The sequence below is a fragment of the Coregonus lavaretus genome, assembly GCF_964263955.1.
Source record: "Coregonus lavaretus genome assembly, contig: HAP1_SCAFFOLD_2816, whole genome shotgun sequence".
Classification (NCBI taxonomy): domain Eukaryota; kingdom Metazoa; phylum Chordata; class Actinopteri; order Salmoniformes; family Salmonidae; genus Coregonus; species Coregonus lavaretus.
In genome coordinates, this window is record NW_028159382.1 from 61,660 (window position 1) to 70,352 (window position 8,693).

An 8,693-nucleotide genomic window follows, 5' to 3' on the forward strand; every position below is an offset into this window, starting at 1 on the left:
GAACAGACATATTATCTTTGGACACTGTTCTCCAGACCCTGCAGGGTCTGTAAACTTATGCTGAAATCTTGTGATATAAATACAACTTATAATCGAAGTACAGCCTAAGCGGACTCTTTGTTTCACAGCAATAATTACCAGCATTGACTCGACACTACAGTAGTAATGCTGCATTCATAACCAAGGTGGAAATTACCAGCTGTGAAGTCATAAATACCAGTTGGACACATTCACGTGCTTTGAACTAATTGAGAAACGCTGATTGGCTAATGGCCAACAAGTTGAGTCAACCATAGACTAAAGGTACACCTATCATGCTTAAAAAAACATTAATAGATTGCTTTTTATAATGTTTTGTTGCATTTAACTGCTGAAAATGCTATTGAGGTAATTTCTTTAGTAGGTGACGTCAGCATGTGGGAGTCCGAGCGCAGGGATGATATGCCGCATTCAAGTGCTAGTCGGAACTATGGAACTCAGAAATGTCTGACTTGCTAACTGGTTGAACGCGGCACACGTAAAACTACAACCCATTAGAAAGTCTGACATTTCTGAGTTTCCAAGTTCTGACTAGCAGCCAGCAATAGACCAGTTTCCCACTAGTAATTACCAGTTGAAGGGGTGTTCAAGTAAATTCCACCTTCGCACTTGGTTATGAACGCAGGGTAAGTGCCCAATAGTTTCTCAATCCTCAGTCCATGGGTTGTTACAGGGGAGGTCAAGCAAACTTGAATGGAATGGCCAAACCCATAGAGAGAAAGGACACTAGCCCAAAAGCTTTAGCATGGGCAGCGCCATTGAGGACTTTCACCATTTTAAAGTAGTCAACTGGGCGGGACTTCCTGCGTTGAGGAAGGATCACATCATTCCATCCGTGTCATCGGGAGCGATCAGCCAATGAATAGCCTCTACCAGGCTTTCACCTCACCTTTGTTATGAAAGCATGTATTTAATAATTACCTGAGCATTAATGTCTCTGAGCAAAAATCGGAGTATTTATTTAACCATAATTTCTCTTTCTAACGGGGGCTTGACCTGCCATGCTTTTATTAAAATGTAGAAAAACAGCCTTTTGTTATCTTGGACCATAAGACAAATAGATGGAAGTTGGTTGTAAATAGAAGGCTCCCAGGTTTGCAGTATTTAGTGACTGTCACGCTGCAGTAATCCAAATACCAATGAAAGATGGCAACTTTTGCTCATTCAGTGTAGAATTTAAACATCCACAGAGGCGCTTCCAACTACACTGTCTTTAATAATAGATGACATTTAAAGACATTTTCACTACTTGCCACCACATTAATAGCTACTTATTAGCCAAAGTGAATGAACACTGGGTTGAACAGTAGTAAGCTGTTTGGGGATACACACAAGGGTTAGCGAGTATTGCTGGTGTGTCTTGACAGCCCTAACCCTTCCATGGCCAGGCAGCCCTAACTCTTCCGTGGCCAGGCAGCCCTAACCCTTCCATGGCCAGGCAGCCCTAACCCTTCCGTGGCCAGGCAGACCTAACTCTTCCGTGGCCAGGCAGCCCTAACCCTTCCGTGGCCAGGCAGCCCTTCCATGGCCAGGCAGAGGCAGGCAGCCCTAACCCTTCCGTGGCCAGGCAGCCCTAACCCTTCCGTGGCCAGGCAGCCCTTCCATGGCCAGGCAGAGGCAGGCAGCCCTAACCCTTCCATGGCCAGGCAGCCCTAACCCTTCCGTGGCCAGGCAGCCCTAACCCTTCCGTGGCCAGGCAGCCCTAACCCTTCCGTGGCCAGGCAGCCCTAACCCTTCCGTGGCCAGGCAGCCCTAACCCTTCCATGGCCAGGCAGCCCTAACCCTTCCGTGGCCAGGCAGCCCTAACCCTTCCGTGGCCAGGCAGCCCTAACCCTTCCGTGGCCAGGCAGCCCTAACCCTTCCGTGGCCAGGCAGAGGCAGGCAGCCCTGTGATGTAGGCTGTCTTGTTTTATCAGTGTATCTCTTAGCCCTGTTAGCTCCAGAAAGAAACAACTGCATGGAGCTAAACACAGAGGAATCTTTGAAAATCAACATGAAACCCAACTTGAAAGTTTTGTCATTCAGATGCGTTATTGTAGGTAGAATGCACTTTCCTTATGAAAGGTTTAGAGTTGTCCCGCTGTGTCTAATGGATGGAATGACTAACACACTTTTCATGTGTTTTCAGCACGTTTCAAATTGCATTAGCATCACATTACTTCAGGGATGGTTACAGCTGAATTAGTAATGAAATCCAATGTTGGCATTTGAGGACGACGGAAGCTGCATGCTACAATGCAGTGGTAGTTTTATCAAAAGACCATGTAGAATTACATTGATCAAGTGAACACTTTCAGATAGATGATTTATTAGCAGTTGGTATAACCACATACACACTCCACATCTGTTGTAAATAAGTGCTGCTCACCATCATACTGGACCCTCATTGAATATATTGCTACAGCTCAACATGTTGTCTTTGTTCTTAAATGTCACGGTGTGTAAATGGTGTTATGTTGATTCCCTACAGGATTAGAGTACTTTGGGGAGATTGGATAATGGCATCATCCTATTTTCTCATCTTTATTAGACAAATACACACATTTGAATTTCTCATATGCAAATAACCATATGATGCAGTCTCAGGCATTATCATTTAGTTCTGCATGATAATATACTGTAATACTACTGACAATATACTGTAATACTACTGATAATATACTGTAATACTACTGATAATATACTGTAATACTACTGACAATAGACTGTAATACTACTGATAATATACTGTAATACTACTGACAATATACTGTAATACTACTGATAATATACTGTAATACTACTGATAACCCTGAAATGTTATTGTGCAAAATTAGCTAATTGAACACTGCTAGTTTACACTCCCCTTTTGAACAGTGAAATACTGTAAGTGAAGTGTGTCTACAAATGTCTTGTCTGTATACCTGTCAATAAACCTGAAAATATATACCTGTCAATATGCCTGTCAGGTGATTGAGCTGAAACATTTGAAATGGCATTGGCAGCCAAGTTTTTCTCCAGGCTCCGCCACATTCCCTGTCAAATTGAGGTGAAGCAAAAACGGTGATAAAAACTTAAAAAATAAAAAAATCACTACCATACACTGGTATAGAACGATGAGGGCGGAGCCAAGGTCCCATCTAACCTTTTCCAAAATTAAGATAGGAAAAGGTTTATCAAAACAATCCTGCCGGTTACTAGCAGACATTGTCTCTCTCTTTCTGGGTGGAATGGCACCAGACCAATGGGTACAGCCGATAATTGGACATTTTCAATTAGGTATTTAAGTACAATTTCTTTCAGCAACATCCCCTCACTTCTATAATCCTAGGCTCATACCTCTCACTGCTATAATGGTCTCCTGGCCTGTATGATAACTGAGATTAGGTGAGACGATAATAAGACAGTAAGTCAGACAATTAAGTCCTTTATGGCTGACTACTACAGTTGATAGTTCTGACTACTACAGTTGATAGTTCTGACTGCTACAGTTGATAGTTCTGACTGCTACAGTTGATAGTTCTGACTGCTACAGTTGATAGTTCTGACTGCTACAGTTGATAGTTCTGGCTGCTACAGTTGATAGTTCTGACTACTACAGTTGATAGTTCTGACTGCTACAGTTGATAGTTCTGACTACTACAGTTGATAGTTCTGACTGCTACAGTTGAGAGTTCTGACTGCTACAGTTGATAGTTCTGACTGCTACAGTTGAGAGTTCTGACTGCTACAGTTGATAGTTCTGACTACTACAGTTGATAGTTCTGACTGCTACAGTTGATAGTTCTGACTACTACAGTTGATACAGTTGAAGTCGGAAGTTTACATACACTTAGGTTGGAGTCATTAAAGCTTGTTTTTCAACCACTCCACACATTTCTTGTTAACAAACTATAGTTTTGGCAAGTCGGTTAGGACATCTACTTTGTGCATGACACAAGTAATGTTTCCAACAATAGTTTACAGACAGATTATTTCACTTATAATTCACTGTATCACAATTCCAGTGGGTCAGAAGTTTACATACACTAAGTTGACTGTGCCTTTAAACAGCTTGGAAAATTCCAGAAAATGATGTCATGGGTTTAGAAGCTTCTGATAAGCTAATTGACATCATTTGAGTCAATTGGAGGTGTACCTGTGGATGTATTTCAAGGCCTACCTTCAAACTCAGTGCCTAATTGCTTGGGAAAATCAAAAGAAATCAGCCAAGAACTCAGAAGAAAAATTGTAGACCTCCACAAGTCTGGTTCATCCTTGGGAGCAATTTCCAAACGCCTGAAGGTACCACGTTCATCTGTACAAACAATAGTACGCAAGTATAAACACCATGGGACCACGCTGCCGTCATACCGCTCCAGAAGGAGACGCGTTCTGTCTCCTAGAGATGAACGTACTTTGGTGTGAAAAGTGCAAATCAATCCCAGAACAACAGCAAAGGACCGTGTGAAGATGCTGGAGGAAACAGGTACAAAAGTATCTATATCCACAGTAAAAGGAGACCTATATCGACATAACCTGAAAGGCCGCTCAGCAAAACCAAAACTACCATAAAAAAGCCAGACTACGGTTTGCAACTGCACATGGGGACAAAGATCATACTTTTTGGAGAAATGTCCTCTGGTCTGATGGAACAAAAATAGAACTGTTTGCCCATAATGACTATCGTTATGTTTGGAGGAAAAAGGGGAATGCTTGCAAGCCGAAGAACACCATACCAACCGTGAAGCATGGGGGTGGCAGCATCATGCTGTGGGGGTGCTTTGATGCAGGAGGGACTGGTGCTCTTCACAAAATAGATGGCATTATGAGGAAGGAAAATTATGTGGATATACTGAAGCAACATCTCAAGACATCAGTCAGGAAGTTAAAGCTTGGTCGCAAATGGGTCTTCCAAATGGACAATGACCCCAAGCATACTTCCAAAGTTGTGGCAAAATGGCTTAAGGACAACAAAGCCAAGGTATTGGAGTGGCCATCACAAAGCCCTGACCTCAATCCTACAGAACATTTGTGGGCAGAACTGAAAAAGTGTGTGCGAGCAAGGAGGCCTACAAACCTGACTCAGTTACACCAGCTCTGTCAGGAGGAATGGGCCAAAATTCACCCAACTTATTGTGGGAAGCTTGTGGAAGGCTACCAGAAACATTTGACCCAAGAAAAACAATTTAAAGGCAATGCTACCAAATACTATTTGAGTGTATGTAAACTTCTGACACACTGGGAATGTGCTGAAATAAATCATTCTCTCTACTATTATTCTGACATTTCACATTCTTAAAATAAAATGGTGATCCTAACTGACCTAAAACAGGGAATTTTTACTAGGATTAAATGTCAGGAATTGTGAAAAACTGAGTTTAAATGTATTTGGCTAAGGTGTATGTAAACTTCCGATTTACAGTGCCTTGCAAAAGTATTCATCCCCCTTGGCGTTTTTCCTATTTTGTTGCATTACAACCTGTAATTTAAATTGATTTTTATTTGGATTTCATGTAATGGACATACACAAAATAGTCCAAATTGGTGAAGTGAAATGAAAAAAATAACTTGTTTCAGAAAATTCTAAAACATAAATAACAGAAAAGTGTATGTAAAAATGTATTCACCCCTTTGCCATGAAGCCCCTAAATAAGATCTGGTGCAACCAATTACCTTCAGAAGTCACATAATTAGTTAAATAAAGTCCACCTGTGTGCAATCTAAGTGTCACATGATCTGTCACATGATCTCAGTATATATACACCTGTTCTGAAAGGCCCCAGAGTCTGCAACACCACTAAGCAAGCAGCACCATGAAGACCAAGAAGCTCTCCAAACAGGTCAGGGACAAAGTTGTGGAGAAGTACAGATCAGGTTTTAACACCCGTTGAATATGACCGCTGTCAGTAAATGTAGGCAAATAAACGTTATTAAATTGTTTCCAGTTACAGTCACCAACGCTCTGAATAACATGAAAACATCCTAACCAGCTCTGCTAGGGAGAGGAAAGGGGGATACCGAGTCAGTTGTACAACTGAATGCATTCAACTGAAATGTGTCTTCCGCATTTAACCCAACCCCTCTGAATCAGAGAGGTTCAGGGGGCTGCCTTAATCAGCACCCGGGGAACAGTGGGTTAACTGCCTTGCTCAGGGGCAGAACGACAGATTTGTACCTTGTCAGCTCGGGGATTCGATCCAGCAACCTTTCGGTTACTGGCCCAACGCCCCTACCCGCCAGGCAACCTGCTGCCCCTGTAAATGGTCAGAGTGAGCTGTTCTCTCATTTATGTCTGGAAGTAGCTAGCAAGCTAGGTAACTTTAGCCAGTTAGCTTGGCTGCTTGACTGCCGTTGTGAGGTCAGAACGCTCGGATCAACCCTACTCCTCGGCCAGAGCGTGCAGTGTGCGATCTGAACACACTCTGGCACTCCAGAGTGAATTAAGAACACACCCTGTAAAAACACCAGGAAATCAGCTCTGTTACTTTAATTTTGGTCTGCAACATTGGCCACACCCCCACCACCTAAGCCCCATTTTGATCCAGACAAAAACCCTGCATATAAATGAATAGTGAATCTAAGTCAAAGGGAAAAGAGAGCGCTCACGGATTCAGTCCATCAGCCAGCAGGAAGTACTCATTAAAACATAACTTCTGGACGAACAAACAGCATCTCTCTCTCTCTCTCTCTCTCTCTCTCTCTCTCTCTCTCTCTCTCTCTCTCTCTCTCTCTCTCTCTCTCTCTCTCTCTCTCTCAGATAGATTGAGAGAACCCCTCTACGTCTATGCCATGATGGTATTCAATATTTCATGGGAACCAATGAACCGAGGATCTGGTCTTGCAGTAATACCTAGCAATACACACACATCTTAAAAATAAAAGAATGGAATTAAGAAATATATGTCTCTTCTAGGACATTCCCTGGTGACGACTCTTTAAGTGGGACTAGGATGTGTTCTATAAGATAAGACAACAGTTGTAATGATGACAAGTTGAGAGCTTTCCCTGATGGTTCATCGTCATGTATCTGGCAGATTTGCCATGGATTCCAGTACACACACACACACACACACACACACACTCGCTGCTGTGTGTCACACCAGCCTCTTCATCAGTACTACACACGCTGATGTCACACTCAAGGAATCCCTTTTCCAGACGATGTGCTGACAGCCTCACGCTGGAGCTGCAAGTCAGATCATTACACCTTGATTTTGCTCATATAAAGATTGGACTAGTAGATTTGCCACAAAACACTGTTTAGGTTATTAATTCACTTGTCCCAGGTTAAGGACACCCGCTAAAAAGATTGTGTTCACTTTGATGAGGGTCGTTCTTGAATTGCGGTGGCATTTGGTCATGGCATTTTGAAGAAAAAAAAATACTTATTTTTTTCTAGATTTGTATTTATTTAAATGTATTTGGGTACATATTTTTTTACCATTATGAATAAAGTATGAATAAAAAAGATGTATGCACTCACTAACTGTAAGTCGCTCTGGATAAGAGCATCTGCTAAATGACTAAAGATAAAGAAAGATAAAGATGGTATCACCAGGAGTAGAAATACCAATGATGGTATGAGAAATCTTAGGTTATTGAGGATTTTCTTATGCTCAAATCTAAGGTCATTAACCCTTTTAAAATGATTGACTAAAGTGACATGTTGAATAATTTTGCTCACAATGTTATTTCCCTTCATTTAAATTGACTAACACCAAGTGACCCTTTGGATTCAGACACCACATGACCAATGGAATCCTCAGATTTATGACATACTTAAAGGGTGTGATTAGAATCATTTTCTTTAATATAGACTACTCCCCTGATAACAGTTTGCCACTGGAGAGAACGCTCAAGGTCCTTATAAATGTTGTAATGACTGATTTTCAAGGCGGTAACACCAATGACATAAAACGGAGGGAGAGACATTATACTAATAAAAAAATAGGTATATTAATAGCCTTCTTTGTTTTTAGTGATCTATACAATATGTTAAATACTTCTGTTCACTTTCTAACATTCAAAATAAATCCCCAAAACTTGTCATCACAACTCTACACATCACTACTGGGACAAACCAAATCGCTTCCCCTTAGTACTTTAAACAATGCATAAACATAACATCCTTTGCAAAGGACTTGCATTATGTTTCATCATTAATGAACAGTTCATTGTAAACAAAAACATGTATGATGTGTAACTATTTGCCATTTTATAGTGTATTTCATGGTTGCAAAGTCAAGGGACACAAATGCCAGCGCAAATCAAGAACGCCTCATGAAGTAGACTGGTACCAGATCTGTTTGTGCTCTTGCCAACTCAAAATGACAAACAGGTTCGGCAAGACAATGACTGAGTGACAGGGAGTTGGCATGCTAGCACGAACTGGCTGCTACTCAGGCTGTGTTAGACAGTGATCCATGACATGTTTTGTGACCCTCTTCTCTGTGTGATTCCTCAGGGACCCAACATCTTCTCCCAGCTGTCATCCAGAGAATACAGTGACCTTGTGCAGCTGTTGTAACAGTCCATCCTGGCCACAGACCTCACGCTCTACTTTAAGTAAGTACTTTATTGTATTCACCAGATGGGATTTGATATAGACATATTTGAGGATATAGTCTCATACAACATACTTCAAAAGCCTAGTGCAGTTGTTTTAGTTGTTTTTATGTATTATGACTGGCTTC